Raw genomic sequence first — 20,801 nt, forward strand, 5'->3', positions numbered from 1 at the left:
TTTATGTCTTTTTTTGTTCGTAATTTTTCTATATGTACCTATAACAGCACTTGCCCCCCCCCCAAACACACATCCTGGCTACGCTACTGCTGCTTGTAATGGAATATCGTGTTCAGGAATATACTTATTCTTTTCCTAAACCTTTTTTTATTTCAGTACAATAATATTCTATAAATGTACATACATTTTCCCGAAATATTGTCATATAAATATATAAATTACTGTTATATAATTTCTCATATATAAATCACATGTTCAAATTAAAATGTATATGGTGAGTAGTATATAAATAAAGTGAGTAGTATAATGCGTTCTTCATATAAGTTTTAATTACTTACAGGTTAGGTTAGGTATCACGAACCAAGTTTAGTAATAGACGTCCCCAGCAGGAATCTTTCCCAACATATGCAACTACTAGGACCCACACCAGAGCACGAGATTCGCAGTGTTTGAATCACTTACAAGGCATTCGTGTTGTTTGGTGGCACCTTAGCACAAATTGGTTTCCTTTTTATTGTAGGTATTTTGTCGTACCGAGTATTTACAAACAAATCATGAAAAAAGTTATGTTTTAAACAATTATTCGTGCAGTTTTACTATACAAATCCATTGTATAAGTAGTGGTAGCAGTAGCAGTAGTAGTAGGAACGGGTTAGAAGCACCACACGGAACTTTCTGTTCTCGACATAAAGTGAGCAAATTTAAGAATTGGCCAAATGTTTCCGTTGGATGCATATAGTAAAATTGCAACAACATTATTTCCGGTGAATCCCGTGAATTCCATCTATGCTAAGTAGAATTTTGTGATGAGAGCGAAAAATTCTGGAGGATAATAAAGTACGAAATGTTTACGTGATATACTAACTCGGAGTAAACTTTAATATACTCGAGTCACCTACGCATCGACAAATAGGGCCGCTTCAGTATAGTAGTGTAAGATAGAGATAAATAACATAGAGGTAGAAACGGGTTAGTTTAAACTCAGGGTAGTTTTGAAACATTTTCAGTTTTTTTTTCGAGTGAGCATACAAGCAGCTGCTGGCATTGTAAAGTTAACCACTAAGTTCATTTCTAAACATGTATAAATTCACGTTGCTACATTTTGAATTTTATACCCTCACGTTGGTATATTTTCTTCTACAAACACATTAACAATTACAAATATAATGGCTCAGAGATACATCATTGGGCACATTTGACATTACTGCTGTATCGCCGGACCAACTTCAAAATCGTAGAAATGGACCAAATTGTACTGCATTGAGTTAAATTTGGTTGGAATACATTAGTCATGAAGTTTTAATATAAGGATAAACAGTATAAGTAGTACTAATAGTAGTACGAGTAGGGGTAGAGTAGTGATGCGCAAATTCCTGGGAATATATTTTTCGAGAATATTCCCTGGGAATCTTCCCCGGAAGATTTTTAAAAATTGGAATATTCCGGGAATGTATGTACAAATAAAAAGAAAACCGCATTCTATTTCTATATTATGATTACTAAATAAAATTAGTTCACTTAAATTTTAGTGAATTTTCAAAACTTGACCCTACTACTGATATTAGAAAACACATTAATTACTTGCGTTATTAAGAAATTAGGTTATGTAACTGCCACAAGATACTTAGTCTGTCGAAAAATTCGTAAGGTGTCCAGTGCAAATAATGGCATACATACAGAATGTTGATTGAAGTACACTGTGCTTTGTTACTGTGTAGTATTAAATCACTAATTTAAGATATTTACGATATCTACGCGTCCACGAGATCAAGACACACCTTGCGATGTGGTTTATCTGCCTTAATATGCAAGTCTTCTCGAGCAATAATTCGGTTTGAAAATTTTGTTCGCGCGCATGATTCGCAATTATTTATATATTGCCGAAACGTTCATTTTTGACCCTTCCAAAAGAGTAACTCTTGCTCTAATTTCATGCATTTATCAACGCCAAAATATCCTGTCTCATGAATTTGTCTTACATTTCTTTTAATTAAGGATTCCTTAATTATTAGCAGCCAATTCTTTGTTTTTCAATTTTGAAGATAAATCAAATTATTTATAACCTTAGATCTAGATTTCATAGGTTCCGTAGTTCTAGGTTAGGTTAGGTTAGGTTAGATTAGCACAAATCATTTAGAAAAAAAATAAGAAGGAAATTAGTAAAGGAATTCTAATTTTTGAACTATTATTTCGAGTGGTGCGCCAAAAGTAAACCTGCACGCTTTTTTAAAACTTGTTACATTGAGTTGCACAACATACTTAAATAAGCTATTTTTATTATTTTAAAAGATTCAATTATATTGGTTCACACCTGTTCTGTTCGGGCCGACACTACTTACTTCACTTGCATATCTTCTCTAAGGTCTTTATTCTTGCAGTTTTTTAAAATAATATAAATCGTGCTTCATATTATCTAAAAATTCATATTTTTCATATCATTCTATTCATATTATTAATATTTCTCGTGTCGAGGCATCATTGTTTTGAAATTACACAATACAATACAAAGTTGAATGTCGTCAGGCGCTACTCTTTTCTGATTGGTAGTTGTATGGTAGTCCAAAAGAAAATAGAAACTGCTTCTATTTCTTCCAAGTCATAGAGTTGTTGTGTTGAGACATAGCCTTTCAAACATAAAAGTGCTTTATTTTTCAGACCTCGGGACCCTGGGGACCTGTGGCGTTATGTTCAGTCTGCTCAACATTTGCATATAGTATACAAATTTATGTCATAAGGGTATTCTTCTTGTAAGTGGCGTAGGGAAGGGGGGAGCCGGAGGGGCCTGCCCCCCCCAAAGAGGTCCGACAACGTACTTTGGTACTTTGATGTTTGTAATTTTTTATACATTTTTATGTTTATGTCTTTTTTTGTTCGTAATTTTTCTATATGTACCTATAACAGCACTTGCCCCCCCCCCAAACACACATCCTGGCTACGCTACTGCTGCTTGTAATGGAATATCGTGTTCAGGAATATACTTATTCTTTTCCTAAACCTTTTTTTATTTCAGTACAATAATATTCTATAAATGTACATACATTTTCCCGAAATATTGTCATATAAATATATAAATTACTGTTATATAATTTCTCATATATAAATCACATGTTCAAATTAAAATGTATATGGTGAGTAGTATATAAATAAAGTGAGTAGTATAATGCGTTCTTCATATAAGTTTTAATTACTTACAGGTTAGGTTAGGTACCACGAACCAAGTTTAGTAATAGACGTCCCCAGCAGGAATCTTTCCCAACATATGCAACTACTAGGACCCACACCAGAGCACGAGATTCGCAGTGTTTGAATCACTTACAAGGCATTCGTGTTGTTTGGTGGCACCTTAGCACAAATTGGTTTCCTTTTTATTGTAGGTATTTTGTCGTACCGAGTATTTACAAACAAATCATGAAAAAAGTTATGTTTTAAACAATTATTCGTGCAGTTTTACTATACAAATCCATTGTATAAGTAGTGGTAGCAGTAGCAGTAGTAGTAGGAACGGGTTAGAAGCACCACACGGAACTTTCTGTTCTCGACATAAAGTGAGCAAATTTAAGAATTGGCCAAATGTTTCCGTTGGATGCATATAGTAAAATTGCAACAACATTATTTCCGGTGAATCCCGTGAATTCCATCTATGCTAAGTAGAATTTTGTGATGAGAGCGAAAAATTCTGGAGGATAATAAAGTACGAAATGTTTACGTGATATACTAACTCGGAGTAAACTTTAATATACTCGAGTCACCTACGCATCGACAAATAGGGCCGCTTCAGTATAGTAGTGTAAGATAGAGATAAATAACATAGAGGTAGAAACGGGTTAGTTTAAACTTAGGGTAGTTTTGAAACATTTTCAGTTTTTTTTTTTTTCGAGTGAGCATACAAGCAGCTGCTGGCATTGTAAAGTTAACCACTAAGTTCATTTCTAAACATGTATAAATTCACGTTGCTACATTTTGAATTTTATACCCTCACGTTGGTATATTTTCTTCTACAAACACATTAACAATTACAAATATAATGGCTCAGAGATACATCATTGGGCACATTTGACATTACTGCTGTATCGCCGGACCAACTTCAAAATCGTAGAAATGGACCAAATTGTACTGCATTGAGTTAAATTTGGTTGGAATACATTAGTCATGAAGTTTTAATATAAGGATAAACAGTATAAGTAGTACTAATAGTAGTACGAGTAGGGGTAGAGTAGTAATGCGCAAATTCCTATCACGTCAATCAAAGATCACCTGTACTCGTTGGGCGAAAGATATTAAAAAATGAGAGAAACTAAAAAAACAGATGAACTCTCCAGGCGACGCGGTCATAGCGTCAGACTATTCATGCATTAAAATTAACGTTTTTTAAAAACCAATATATTAGTATGAAAATCCAAGTATAGAAGGGTAGTTCACTGCTGTTATATACTACAGAGCACACAACGACCTGAATAATGAAACGATTGTGGATTTTCGACGTGTTATGACTTAAGAATCAATTAATTCAACAAATAATACTTGGCATATAAATGCACGGTAACAGTAATAGAGAAACAGATTTTTTTTTTTTTTTTTTTTACAGATTTATAACAATTGATAGATAACTAACAACGAAACATTTACTCCCAAATATTATTACATCACAAAAATGACTGACTAATCCTTTACATGCATAAAAATATAAACGTTTTAAGCATGTGAATGACAGCTTACTGATTTGTATATTTCCGTTTATGTGGCTCTACTTTTTAAGCACATATATTTATCGTACAATCGTTATTTCTCGCACTTTGTAAATAAGCTAATTTCACAGTTACGAATATGCGTTTCAGTGCTGTATACTGTATAGTGGAAATTCCGATATTCTCATTTTACGAATAGCTGCGCAGTTTATACGTCAGCCTATCAAATAGATACGACAGCTTCCATCAGTATAAAATTACCTAAATACGGCAACAAATTTTTAAAAAGGAGAACAGTCACAGTAATATTTTTGATGAAAAATATCTTGGTATGGTGCAAAGTCCTATGCAAGCTGCAGTAAAATCTACCGATTTAACTGGACGTCCATATTATTCTCAGACATTTTGCTGTCGCGGTGAACGAAGCTCCGAAGAGAGACTAGAGTCAAAGGAAGAGTTACTTATGATTGGTTCACATGACCTAACAGCGCCAAGAATTGAACAATTATCATACACTTCATTGTCTTTCATCGAAGTTGCTACGCAGTTTTTAGAAACCATATCATGGAAATCGAAGAATTCTTAATATATGAATGTCCCGTCCCATAATGATAATATATGAACTTTGGTAGAATACTTCACCAACCCATACACACCCATTTGGTCAGTCGACTGGAAGAATACTGGCAGTAGAGTTGCAGTCTCATAAAGAAAAGAACTGAAATTTATAAAGCGCTCAATAAACTCTGTTAATTCTTCTCTTTCTTTCTCTCTGCCTCTCTCTCTCTCTTTTTTTAAAATTTGGGTCTGTAATGTCGATCTCATTTTTTCTTTCTGTTACAACTACTCAATGTTGTATACAGTAATCATAATCATAATCATAATTTATTGCATCCGTTCATCGTCATACAATGAAATTGGACATGTCATTATATATATATATATATATATATATATATATATATATATATATATATATATATATATATATATATATATACCAGTATACATAAACATACATACTATTACTACATATAGATTCTTATGGTTTCACTAATTTACTTACTATACATTTAATTTTACATATACGAATTATCTTCTACATATTCTTCAACCGAGTAAAAGCAATGTTCTATCAAGTACCTTTTAAGTTTGGATCTAAAGCTATTGACAGAGACCTGATTTTTTATACATGATGGAAGTAGATTGTATAATAGAGTACCTTTGTGCGTAACTGATTTATTGTATATATTTGTCCTATGTGCATGCAAGTGAATGTCGTCTTTACTTCTTGTGTTATAACTGTGAATGTCTTTGTTAACAATAAATTCACTACTATGTTTTTTCAAATACATTAATACTTCGAACAAATACATTGAGGGAAGAGTCATTATTCCAAGTTCCTTAAAAATATTTCTGCAAGAAGAGTTCCATTTTACTCCTGCAAGTATTCTTACTACTTTCTTCTGTAGCCTAAAGATAGCAATACTTTTAGGTGTATTTCCCCAGAACAACAAGCCATATTTTATTGTAGAATGAAAATTTGAGTAATATATACACTTAGCTGTTTTTACATTAATCTTATCTCTTACACATCTAATTGCATAGCATAGTTTGCTTAGCTTACTTCTTACATGTTCTATATGTGGTCCCCAGTTGAAATTATTAGATATTTTAACTCCGAGAAAGGTAGCAGTTTCTACATATTTAACTGTTTTATTATTTATTTTTATTATTGCATTGGCTTGATTACTTTTACCATTGTTAAAATTTAAGGCACATGTTTTATTTACATTAATGATTAGGTCATTTTTATTCATCCAACTTGAAAGTTGGTTCATTGCCGTTTGCAAGTTTGAAGCTAATTCGCATTCATCTTTCCCACTAACTATTATGTTTGTATCATCTGCATATAAAGTCACACATGAACTATTAATACTTTCAGAAAGATCATTAATATAAAGAAGAAAGAGAAGTGGTCCGAGAATTGATCCTTGTGGTACTCCACGATTAATAATTTCTTCACTTGACACACATTTTTGAATTTTATTTTTAACTATTCCTGTGATTTCAGTTACTTGTTTCCGATCTTTAAGGTATGATTCAAACCATTTATTAGCTAAGCCTCTAATACCATAGCAACTAAGTAGACAGTGAAACCTCTACTAACGGACACCTCTATAAAGCGGACACCTCCCGTAACGGACATATTTTGTAATCCCCAAACACTGCAATAGGAAAAAATATTGGCAAACCTCTCTAAAGCGGACACTCTCTAGTACGGACACGGACAGTCTTTTCTGTGTTTTATAGGTATTATTTACCTCCGTACTACGGACACTTTCTCTAGAAACAAGTTGAAAAGAACTGTAAAAATACATCTTTAGTAATTCATACATGTGTCACCAAGGAAGTATTGCGACAACATTTTGCCTCCTCAATATTCTGCTCAGTAACCCAGATGAAGCTTCTCCGTTTAACAACACTCTCATGTTTTTTGCTTGCATTCCACTCCCACCCAAGCTGTTTTAGATACAAAAGTGATTGGCAGTTGCCCGCCTTTTGGGATGACACATTATTCTACTGTCCCGCTGGAATCTCTAACCAAGCGGAAGAAATTTTCGTTATTTTTGCCTGCCGGTACGCATACTGTTTCAAAAAAGACACTAATGGAGTGCAATTAACCCACAAATTAAAGCAACATACTGAAAACCTACTAAGTAGTGATAAATGTAAAGTGCAGAGAACTACAACATATTATTTGCATGTTGTGCCTAGAACATAAAGTATTGGATGGCGAAGGATAACGCAGGTACAGTAACATTTTGGTAATATTCGTGAATACATGATTCATGCAAAAAAAAAAATCTAATTGCATATTACCCTATTTATTAATTTACGTAAGAAAATATTGAAACCTCTTTAAGGCGGACACCTCTCTATAGCGGACAATTTTTGATTCCCCACGGCTGTCCGCTTTAGAGAGGTTTCACTGTATTTGTTAATTATGAAACAAAATGTTTTCAGCCTTTGAAGTTAACGAGGAGTGAATCTGGTTATTTATTATTATTTCCAATAAAAGTAAGTGATAAAAACTTGATATACCAAATAGTAACACAACATACGGAGTAAACAGTATACCGCAGGACAGGGAGGTAGAAATGTCAAATCGATACACAGAAATAAATAGTAAACAATTTTCTTTTAGGTTCAAATTATGAGCTGAATAATTCTTTGTATTATCTAATTAGAAATTTAAACCTGCGGATTGAATCCTTGTGTGAACAATGCCAAATTGCGGTCATTGCATCACAAATATGCTTGAGAACTGCAAGCACAGTAAAGTATGGAATAATGAGGGAGAGCAAATGAATTAAATAAAAGGTTACACCAGTGGCAGCTTGCGCTTTAAGTTTTAGGTGGTGCACCTCGTTTTTTCATTATTACTATTATTATAAATAATAATAGTTTAATAATTAATAATATAAATAATTATAAACAATAATAGCATGGAATGGAGAAGATAATTTTGTGTGATTTTTGACGTAACCTTAAAAATGGTTGCGTTTTGTAAATGACTGTTCAGAGCGCTGTCAAGTTCAGCACTGAAATTAATTAATCCACTAAATACGTCTGGATTTGAAGAAGAGTCTGTTTCATCATGTCCTTTAAAACCAGTTCGAAGGCGGCACAAAACCGAATGCAATTTATGATTGAATAACGTGTTTTATATGAGCTGACGAATTTTCATGTTTTTTTTTTATTTTGTTGTGCAGATGCTGGATATCCACAACACTTTTTTACTCCATGCATCTTTCCCCGCCCGAACAACAAACACAGAAAACAAAACAAAAACACAGAACAGCATTTTTAATTTCACATCCACATAACCACTTCTGCTGTTCGTACAAGTTGATATTAAACTTCCTTGCAAATGTTCGTCTCTGACTTCTAATTACTTGCGTTATATTGAGAGTCGGAATTGGTCCTCTGATGTTTTTCACAAGTAGTTTTGTTTCTAAAGTTCTTTACGAAAACGACTCATTCAACAAAGACGTTACAGAATTCATTGTCACTTCACGTATATCAGGGACAGACACGTAATTCTGCAATTACAGCAAGCACATTCCAATGAAGAACAAAGACTTGCACACGCACACAAACACACAGCACTACAAAGTACGAACAGATTCGACAATTTGATCATGAACATACTCCCGTTTGACTTCAAATACACGATTTTTTTCGGTGTGATTTATTTTGCGCCAAAAGAAACCATTGAAATACTCCCCCTCAAAGAACTTTTAGTGAGAGGGATGCTAGCCCCTATTTAAGCAGCCAAAGGCGTGGGTGATAGTAGGCGGAAGAGGAAAGTGTAGAAAGACAAGGGTTTTGTCACGTATGTTCTCCTACATTCCCTTTGCGAGGACGTTGGTCAGTCGAATTGAGGGAAGGGCTTGCAGTCCTCTTTAAAATCTCACCCCTTCCCCCATTAACGCTCTTTTCTTAAAATCTGCTGTCCAACTTTCTCATTCACTCATAGACATATAAAAAGGAAAAAAAATCTATGCTGCCAAATTTCTACTCATTCAAACACGAGTGTATTAAATATTTACATCCTCAATCTGTCTTCACTCTTCACGGAGTCGCCTTTACTGTCTCCACAGCTGCCTTGACCTTATTAGTTGACAGAACTAATAGTTATCACCGCTTGGCAATCTCGCATTTAGGCAAGGTGCAAGGTTTTCTTCTGTGTACGACTTGGAGGAACGGACCATTCCCTTTCAGGCTAAAACCATGTCAACCAATATTGCAGGGGGAAAAACGGTGGAGAATTTCAAGCTTCAAAGCATTTTGTTTTGGAAAAGTTGTTTTTGTTGGCAGACTTGCTTCCAAAAGATCTGCAAACATATACCTATAAGGATCCTCGCATCTCCTGCAGTGGCCCAGCTGGAGAGTTAGTGAAACTCCCAAACAGAAAGCTACCGGTGTCAGCCAGCTTCGTTTCAAACACACTTGTTTAAAGAAAGATGAAGTTGACAATAAAACGAAAAGTGATTTAGCACAAATGAAAATTGAAAATGTTGGAAGGAGGTTTGTACCAAGATGCGAACATTAACTGATTTAAATTTCGTATAACAGTACACTTTTACTAGTACACTGAATATCGTAAACTTTTCACAATTAAATATATACACAGGGTGAGTCAAACTGAGTGTTAAAAGCCAATATCCCGCGAACTATGCATCAAATAAGTAAAATGTGGAGAGTCAATCTATAATACAGATTAGCCTACAAAATGGGTCAAACATCAGGTTTCCCCTGCCCTCCCATTTTGGGGGAAGGAGTGAACGTGGAATTTTCAAATGGCAACATAGATCGAGTGATACCTTGTTTGGTAGGTCGTGAAAAACCAAACAGCTTAGTACAACATTTGTTTTGATTTCGGGAATGCCTGTTTCAATAGCATTACCACAACCTAATATGTGAAATAGTAGAATAATGTTGAGTAATTATGTGCGATGTTAGAAGTTGCACCTTCAAGCACTTTAAAGCAAATAATTACAAACACTTACCGTGTCACAAATGATGCTCAATATGCCCTCCATTTCACACTTTCGTAAACGACGGCATAGGGATGTACGTGCAGTATGTAGCATCTCTGGGAGATGGATGCACACACACGTTGAATACGCGCCTTCATATTATCAATGGTTATAGGTACGTTGGATACTACTCGATTCTTAACATAACCCCAGAACAAAAAAATTAAGTGAGGTTACATGAGGAGATCGTGGAGGCTAGTGAATAGAAGCTCGCCACATCCATGTATTATCCATACGTTGATCCAATAAGACTCTGACCTGGCGTGCATTGTGTGCTGAAGCACCATCATGTTGCCCGAAATCAAATCAAACGTTGTACTAAGCTGTTTGGTTTTCCACGATCTATCAAACAAGGTGATACCCAGTGGCGAAGGGTGATAGTTTCAAGAGGGTAGGCCCAATGTTCTTCTTCTTCTTCTTCTTCTTCTACTACTACTACTACTAATAATAATAATAAATAAACAGATTAGACATAAATATTTTACTACAAAAACACAAGAAGACAAATTCACAAATTTAACGTTTTCATAATGAAATTCACGTATGTGACTCATAGCTGATCTTAATTCGCCGTAATGCAATTAAATTGTTTTAATTGGGTGTGATCGGGTGGGAAGATGGATTATTACATTATCTGCGCTTTACAAGAAACATACGCCGCCTTATGCAGAGTCGTTTTGACATATGATTAGCATCATACTAAAGGCCTGACTACTGCAGGATACATGTTAGTCGATCTCTTTAGTATGGCACTAATTACTCGTCAGAACGACTCTACATAAGGCTCATGTTGTTTAGTCTACTTGTACTAAACATTTAAAGAAATGTTACATTTAAACAAATATAAGAGAGAGAAAAATGATGTAACTAGGTCAGTCTATCTGAAAGCTAGGAATACATATAAGCAAGCTGTTAATGAAGCGAGAAAGCAGTATACTTCCGCAAAAATCGAATCGTCTGTTAATAAGTGTAAACAAACTTGGAATGTAATTAATTCTATAGTTAAGAGTAATCGGGACTTTCTTTACCCCAATCCAGAAGATTTTAGTAATTATTGCGTGAACTCTGTAGATGAAGTACACAATAATATTGACCAACCTGATGTAACAGCAGTCAATCTAATGGAACAATCTGTAAATCCTATACACGATAGTTTTGTATTCAGAAATATATCTCCCCAAGTAGTTCTCAACATTGTAAATAACTTTAAGTGTTCAGTGTTGATGTTTATGGATTGTCGAGTAATCTAATTAAAAAAGTTATTGATTGTATTGTTCTGCCGCTTACCCATTGCATTAACCAATGTCTAACACAGGGAATCTTCCCCGAAGTTTTAAAATTATTACGAGTTGTGCCTGTATATAAAAATGGACCCGAGAACTGTTCATCTAGTTATCGACCAATTTCTCTGGAACCAGTCTTCTCAAAAATTCTTCAAACTGTGATACATATGCAGTTATGTGATTATCTTGATAAGTATAACGTAATTAGTGATTCAAAGTTTGGTTTTGTAAAGGGTAGATCTACTGTTGGAGCGATTGATTCTTTGGTAAAGAGGTTATTAGATGCTTTGAAAACAAGGATTTTGTTCAGGCAACATTTTGTGATTTAAGCAAAGCCTTTGATTGTGTTGAGCACACAATTCTCCTTAAAAAAAATAGAGTACTATGGTATCAAGGGTTTAAGTTTTAGATTATTCAAGTCTTACTCAGACTCTTAGATTAGTCAAAAACCGTAAACAAATTGTTTTTGTAAATAACAATAAATCTGGTATTGCATCAGTTAAATACGGAGTACCCCAAGGTTCAGTACTTGGGCCACTTCTATTTTTACTAATTATAAATGACCTACCTTACTTTTTATCTGCTTACTCTATACTATATGCTGACGATACGACCTTCCTAAATACTAGTTCTGATCTTAGTAGACTTAATTCTATAACTGAAAATAAATGGGATCAGGTTGTGATTTGGTTTAAGGTTAATGGTTTTTTACTTAACGAGAATAAAACTCAACATATGACTTTTAGTCTAAAAGAAGTGCCTGCTGAGAATAACTCAGCATGTGTGAAGTTCCTAGGTATATATATTGACAACAAGTTATCGTGGGAATAGCATATTAATTATATTTCTGGAAGACTCTTAAGAGTAATATATCTGCTAAAACAACTAAAAAATCATGTTCCTGATAACTATGTCAGATCGGCTTACTTTGCTTTTTTTTTTCAGAGTATAATTTTGTATGGTATATTATTTTGGGGTAACAATTATCATGTAAATAGCATTCTTTTAATACAGAAAAAGGCCATCAGAATTATTTCAAACGTAGACAAATTAGCTCATTGCAGACCTTTGTTTATCCATCTTAGAATATCACAATCAATCTATACATTTACACAGTACTCCTCTATATAAATAGTAATCACCAAAATGTACAACTCAGGCAAGACATCCACTCGTATAATACTACAAGCAGTAAATTCATAAATGTCCCATATCAACGACTGTCCAAATCATTAAATAGTTATGAGACAATAGGAATAAAACTGTATAACAAGTTGCCTGCATCACTAAAAGATGAACATATAGATAGATTTAAAAGCAAGTTATACAATTGGTTAGTTGCAACGCCCTTTTATTCTTTACAGGAGTATTTTAATTGTCCAATAGAAGTGTAACGTATTTTGTAATCTCGTGTTGAGCTTGTATTCAAAATGTATATTGTTATTGTAATTTATTTTGTAATGTCATTTTATCATTAATTTAGTTATAGATCATTATTTATTTATACTTACGTATCAATATTGTATCACATATTGACGTTGTCTATTGCTATGTATAGCTTAACGACAATAAAATTCTTTATTATTATTATTATTATTATTATTATTATTATTATTATTATTATTATTATTATTATTATTATTATTATTATTATTATTATTATTATTATTATCACTGAACTAAACTCTGCTTGTAAAATTTCGTCTTTAATTATATAGTTCAAAACACATGACAAGCATTCAATCAAGTCATTTTGTGTCACTTAATTCCTCTTTAAAAGCAGACTCATACTTTAATATTTTTTCATACAGTGCTCTTTATATGTCAAGGACCCAAATATTTTTTTTTGTACCAATGCATGCAGAACTCTCTCGCCCTCTTTTTGTTCCATTTTCAACACAGGAGTTGGTCTTCGTTCCTTAATAACACATTAATTTTCAAAAGACCATTGACAGAAGATTCTTTAATAGGAATTATATTATGTTCATATTTTCTACTTAGTAACATTTTCTCTCATTCACTATTGCAAATGTAAGAAAAAATGTCACTCACAATATCTGAAACATACAGTCTCTACTCAATTCTCATGAACCCAACGAATATGATTTCGAACAGGTTTGCGCCAACGTATCGGAATAAAGGGACATTAGTATCTTTAGAATTGCTTGTTCCAGCTTTTGCGTTGCGTTAGAGTCCGCGAATTTAAACAAAGTTGGTACGGAATGGGGCCCTACGTTCTCATCAAGGATCTTATAAAATATAGGATCTGCCCTTACAACAAAATCTTGAAGCCATACGTCACAGTTTCGCCACCCCTACTCTGCCCACTCTGCCCAATAGGATCGCAATGCTTTGAGCCAACAATCATGGCGAAAATGAAAGTAGCCAATCAGACAATGCAAGAAACGAGAGCAGCCAATCAGACTTGGCGATGCTCGGTTGTTTTTTGGCTTCATTGATTTAATAGGATGAAGATACATATGGGCAGATCTTCTATTTTATAACATCCTTGGTTCTCCTGCTCTTTATTTCTTTGACATATCGAATCGAAATTGAAGGTCTCAAGAGAAACACTTAATATAGGAACGAAAGTCGATAAGCACTGAGGCCGGTCTCTTTCGCAGGTTATTACCAACATGTTCTCTCGCGGGATTTTCTGAGTAGCTTGGCGGTAGTTCTACTGCCGCCTGAGACACTGTTCGGTGAGCCTACCAGCAGTGGAGCTAACCACGATTTCTTTATCAAACAATATTTTTTTTTTCAACTTAAAAACTATCATACATTCTGTGCAAAGAAAATGAATTAATTATAAATTATAATTTCTGAAAGTAAATGGGTAGGCCGGGCCTCTTACGACCCTTCGCCACTGGTGATACCTTAAGTGATACCAAGGTGATAAGGTTAAGTGCTCCTTATAATTGATTAATTTGAAATTTAAGTATTGAATTATGTGAAAATCTCGAAAGAAATATACCATATTGTGTAAAAATTGACTTTTTTGGTTATCATAGAATGCATTCTTTTAAACAGAGTGGATGTGGAAATAACTTGTTTTTAATTGATTTTAAATGCAAGCAATGGTAAGGATTGTGCAGCCTTAAAAAGCTCGAGAAACTAATATTTTTACGAAATATATTGTAGCTCTTAATTTTAATCATCGAGGTGGGAGTGATTTGCAGTGGTCCATCCCATAAATGAAGCTAAATCCACTTCTCACAAGCGCTGGAGATTACGGAAAAGAGTCAAAAAGAAAATATACGTATTACTGTACCAAAACCGAAAGTTAATGTGGAATTTAATGGGAGTAACTCCACTAATTACTTACTAATTGTAACTTCATCCAGAGGAGATGACTTTTGGAAGCCTCAAGGAAAAGAATGACGTAAATCGAACTTTTCTATTAAGGAAAATTTTCATGGAATATATTTTTTTAAATGAAGGAAGAGAGTAAATTTACCCATTCGTTTTTCGTAATTTGTAAATCCTAGGTGTGGGAGATAATCACAATGCCATAAAGAAACTACACACTATATTTTGTCATAATTAAATAACTTTTTACGGGGTCTATATTTTAAAATAGTCTTACATGCATGTATTCAAACTTTCAAGAACTTTCTATCCCTTTATTCTGATAAATTGTAACTCTTAATAACAATACCTAAACGAAGGCATATACAAAGTTTCATTAAAATCGGATAAGATTTACATAATTTATATTGAAAAGTTTTCTATGTATATATTTAATTTTAAAAATTACTCCATTTTACCCAGGCCCGTGCTGGCCCACCGGGACGTCTTCACAGTCTTAATATGCATCCATATATCCGAGCATATTGATTGTTCGTGTGTCTTTTAAAGCAGTGTTCGGTTAATCAGTACCTATTGTATTTCTAAAATATAGCTATATTAATTTCCATGAAATGTGGTCCTCCTGTCACCACGGCATGGCGTGTCCTCAGGTTGGCGATCGAGGAGAAGGCCCCTAGATATAGAATTTAGCTGCGTAAGCAGTCTCAGACAGACGACAATGGGTGATCCTCCAGCTTGGATATTTGGTTTGGGGCTAACAACGTCATACTGTAAAAAAAAAAAAAAAAAAAAAAAAAAAAAAAAAAGATTGTTCAGATATATTCGCAGAATCCTCGGAGCAGAACTGGTTACTTGGCACGAACTCAGCAAAGTAAAATCGACATGAGATTCGGAACATGGAATATACCTAGAAGTCTCTATAGGGCGTTAAAATTTGTAACAAATAAGTTTAGAAATAAAGGATGGACCTAGTGGGATAAGGACTAGCTCAGGAGAGTAATGCTCCCGGAAGTAGGAACGAAAAACAGTTCTGATTGGTTGGTGTTATCCATTTCTTGCCTCGTTGCATTCAAATAGCAGAAATCAAACGATTGTTGTCGTCGGTCTTCGTGGCCGAGTTGGTTAGCGTTATATGCTAGTAATAAAATCTCTTTTGGAGTGAGTTCAAATGCGGCCCGAGGAAAGTTTTTTTTTTTACATTTTTTAAACATTTTTATAACACTTTTTAAATTATTATAATATGAAAATAATACTCAAAAAAGTGATTGACTTACTTTTGCGCAGATAAGTAGTAGTAGTAGTAGTAGGAACGGGTTAGAAGCCCGGCAGGGCTCGTTTTGTTCTCCATGAAATAAATTTTGTGACAAAACAACTGGCTAGGATAGCGCGTAAAACAGCTGGCTAGAGTAGCGCGCGAAAAAACGTACTTTCGGGAGCATTACTTTCCCGAGCGGGTCGTAGTGGGATATCAGGAAGTTAGATGAGAAAGAAATGGAGGAGTCAAATCAGGAAATTGTACGTTCTTTTACGGGGATCGAATTAAAATTTACCAACTAGGAACAGGACTTTTCGTTCACAAACTAATAATATAAGCAATTACATGGGTTGAATTTGTTAATGATAGATTTTCTTTTACTTCTCTTAAGGGTCGGTGGTATAATAAAGGATAATGATATAAAAGACAGTTTTTACGAAAGAATAGAACGGGTATTTGATCATCTCCCGCAATACCATATGAAAATTCTGTTAGGCGGTGTCAATGCGAAGGTAGGACGAGAGGGTATTTTCAAACCGATTGTAGGGAATAAATGTCTGCATAAGCAAGATTGTGGCAACGACTTTAGACTCGTGAATTTTGCAGCATCCAGAAACCTTATCGTGAACATTACAAAATTTCCACATCGCGACATTCATAAATATACTTGGACTTCATGAGATAGAAAAACACATAATCAAACTGATTGCGTTTTAGTAAACAGAAGAAAACAGTCTAGCACAACTAATGTTTGGTCGTCGTTCAGAGGAGCTGATTGTGATACTGATTACCACCTGGTAGCAGCGATAATAAGAGAGAGACTATTGTTGAATAAAGGAAATATTCAACATCTGAAAACGAAGGTATTTAAAGAAATTAGATGAGAGCAGTGTTGCCAGATCTACTGACTTTGCAGGAGATCTCCTGCTTTTTCTACGTTCTACTGATCTACTGCGAAAGAAAATGAAAAGTGAACAATCTCCTTCTTTTTCCTTACTTCGAGAAGTTGAAGAAATATTATTATTATTAATATTGAATCTTCAATGTTTCCTGACATAAAAAGACGAAATTTCTCTGTTATAATACACAAAGCTCTGTAGAGCATATAGTTATAGAACTTTACTGTATGTAATATGAATCCAAAGAATACAACTGTACGCCATTCTCTATATGCATTATGGTTAGCGTTTTTATGACTTTCTGTAAGATTTACAAGTAAGTGTTGTTTAAATTAGGACTTGGGTTGGAAGAGTGGTTTAGATCGTTTCTCCGCGATAGTCAGCAAGAAATCGTCTTACACCACGGTTACGTATGACTGCACAATATAGCTACGTTATCTCTACGTGCATGAAAAGACATTTTCCCACTCCACTTTGCTCTTTCACTACGTTTTACTTCACACATGTTTGTATCAAATAATATTAATATAAATCGGGACTTTTCACTTTCATTTGCTCAACGTAGTTCATCGGAAATGAATTCTGGATTGCTTGTTTCGACTACTGCCCCCTTAATAATGGCAAATTTTATTGCCCCCCCCCGAATTTACATTCAAACGCCACCACTGTATGTGTCTATTGCTTTCTCCTGCTTTTTTTCATAGAATCTCCTGGTTTTCCAACTGACTGGTCTGGCAACACTGGATGAGAGTCAGGTGAGAGGGGAGCCAGATTGATGTGTCGAATAGATTCTCGGTTTTAGAAGGTTCGGAGTGCACTAGTGTTCAGGATACTTGGTTGAAATTAGAGATAACATTAACATTTCATTAAAAGAAATATTGGAGCACGCAGAAATACGTAGGAACAAACAATGGTTTGACCAGAAATACATTTAAACTAGCAGAGAAGAGAAAACAGAAGAAACAGCGTTGGCTACAAAATCCGAACGAAATAACTACATAAAATTTCATTGTCATTTGGCAGAAAACTTCGAAAACTTTTAGAACAAAGAAACGCGACTTTTGAAAGCTAAAATTAATTAACTTGAAGATAATAGTAAAAACAAAAACATTCGGGACACCTATAAGTGCATCAACGAACTTAAGAAAGACTATCAACCTCGTGCTTATATATTAAAGAAAACCTACGGAACAGTTCTCACTGATCATGATATCATCTTCAATAGATGAAAAGATTTCTTTGACAATTTGCTTAACACAAATCATATGATTCCAGTTCTCATTCTTGATATCTCATGTATGTGCGTGTGTGTTTACAGTTCTAACGAACCGTCTGAATAGCACCAGTGTGTATATTTGAAACTGTAGGTTTGAATAGGGTTAAGATAGAAGATATTTTCTATTCTTAACAGTACATCGACTTTTAAATAAAAAGCCTATAGCTATCTCATATTAGGTTTGGCCTATGTAGATCAATACAGAAACCGAAAGTTGTAATGGACTTTTACTGCTTCCGGCTTTAGTACAGAATAAAGAAGATAGATGAAATGTACTCTTGGGTTGTTAATAGATAGCAGAAAACCACTTCTCCATACGCATATTACCGTGTTTGCTCTTTAGCGATCAACGTAAAACCCGGTAATTGTTAATTTTTTACCGATTTGATAATTGCCTAGGTAATCGAACTCAATTCCTAATTTTAGACTGAATAAATTTTGTGACATATCAAGTAATATTTAAGATGTTTATGTTTTGCGGACTGTGTAGATATATAACGGAGTTTTGATACACCAATCTGCTTAAAAAGATTTGTTCTTAATTGTGATACTTTCGCATACCAAATAAAAATTGTTCCCTGGTTCTATCCTCCTGAAGATTCTAAAATATTCTAGAGGGGGAAACGTTAACTATGCCGGGAATGAAAAGTTTCATCTTCGAGCACTCTTTGTCACGACGAAATCCATTTCCCCGTCAATACAAATATTGGGAACAATAAATACCTCAAACCATTTTAGTAGCACCTATTAGGGATGCGCACGAGTCGAGTCAAGTCAAGATTTAAGCATGTCTGGACTCGTCTCGAGAAAATGTTGTCTCGACTCGAAAATATGTTTCTGTCTCGACTCGACTCGAATTCGAGTCGAGACAAAATATAGAGTTAAAATATACGCACACATCAGCCAGACCATTATGATTACCTACCTAATTGTCAGTATGTCGACCTTTGGCACGGATAACAACGGCGACACGTCTTGGCATGTACGCAATGATCCTTGGTAGGTAGCTGGAGAGAGTTTACACCATATATGCACACACAGGTCACCTAATTCCCGTAAATTCCTGGGAGGGGGCGATGCGCCCTGACGTCACGTTCAATCACATCCCAGATGTGTTCGATTGGGTTCAGATCCGGCGAGTTGGGGGGCCAGAACATCACTTGGAACTCGCTTCTGCGCTCCTCGAACCACCCCATCACACTCCTGGTCTTGTGACATGGTGCATTATCTTGTCGAAAAATGCTATCGGGAAACATTATCATGAAGGGGTGTGCGTAGTCTGCAAGCAGTGTGCGATACGCCTCGGCCGTCATGGTGCCTTGCTCGAGCTCCACTAGACATATGGATGCTCACGTGAATGTTCCCCAGATAATAATTAAGCCGCAGCCAGCTTGTCTCCGTCCCGCAGTACAGTTGTCACGGAGCTGTTCCCTTGGAATACGACTGATTCGCACCCTTCCATCGTCATGATGAGGAAGTTATCGGGATTCATCAGAAAATGCAACGTTCTGCCACTATACCAAGGTCTAGTGGCGATGGTCACTATTCATTTCAGTCGTAGTTGCCGATATCGTGGTGGTAACATTCGCACATGAATGGGTCGTTGGCTGCGGAGGCCCATTGTTAGGAGTGTTCGGTGCACTATGTGTTCAGACTAGTGTTGTGAAGGCCAGGGAGAAAACGGAAATTTTGGGCAAAAAAGACAGTTTTTTACGGTTTTCCCTAACTTGAAGGAAAAAAACCGGAAAATTTCGGTAAAATTGAAATTTTCGAATATTTTATTATATTATGCTTTCAAAATTAAATCTATTTTGTATTTACTAGTTTAGAGTTAAGATAATTGAGTACTTATGTTTCTTGTGTTAGAATAGGGAAATTTTGTGCACAACTCATCCAAACACTTCAAAGTTAGCACCGCGATAGAACGGAGTTATGGCTACAAAAGAAACTAAAATATAATGCTAGTTAGCTTGATTAGTATAGACGCATTAAAATTATCTTGAGCAATCTTATGAAGTTTCCCCTTGATGGCAGGGAAGTGTTAAAATAACAGGGCCAAAATCATTTTAGTTAATATGTTAAATCAAACATGTATTTTATAGAGATCTCTTCCTTGTTCTATGTAAAATTTCCGGAAATTTTGAATCCATTAGAAAAAATCATTTGTCCGGAAATATTGGTAAAAACAGGAAAATATAATTTAAAAACTATTTCTTGGCCTGATGCTAGTCATCTTACATGCTGTAGCATGTCTGCAGCATATACAGTAGGAAATCGAAAATCCGAACTAATTGGAGCCACAGGTAGTTCGGATTTTCGAAAATGACCAAGAAAATGCAATTTAAGTTTACATATACTGTACGGTATGTTCTTCTATCGATACAGTGGTTATTCAGTACATACAGTAATTACAATACCGTACGAAGGCTACTTACATTTAATGTTTCTGAAGAACTTGCTCGTACACTAAATTACACTGATCTTGTAA

This window comes from Thermobia domestica, chromosome 10, assembly GCF_964235325.1.
Source record: "Thermobia domestica chromosome 10, izTheDome1.hap1.1, whole genome shotgun sequence".
Taxonomy (NCBI): domain Eukaryota; kingdom Metazoa; phylum Arthropoda; class Insecta; order Zygentoma; family Lepismatidae; genus Thermobia; species Thermobia domestica.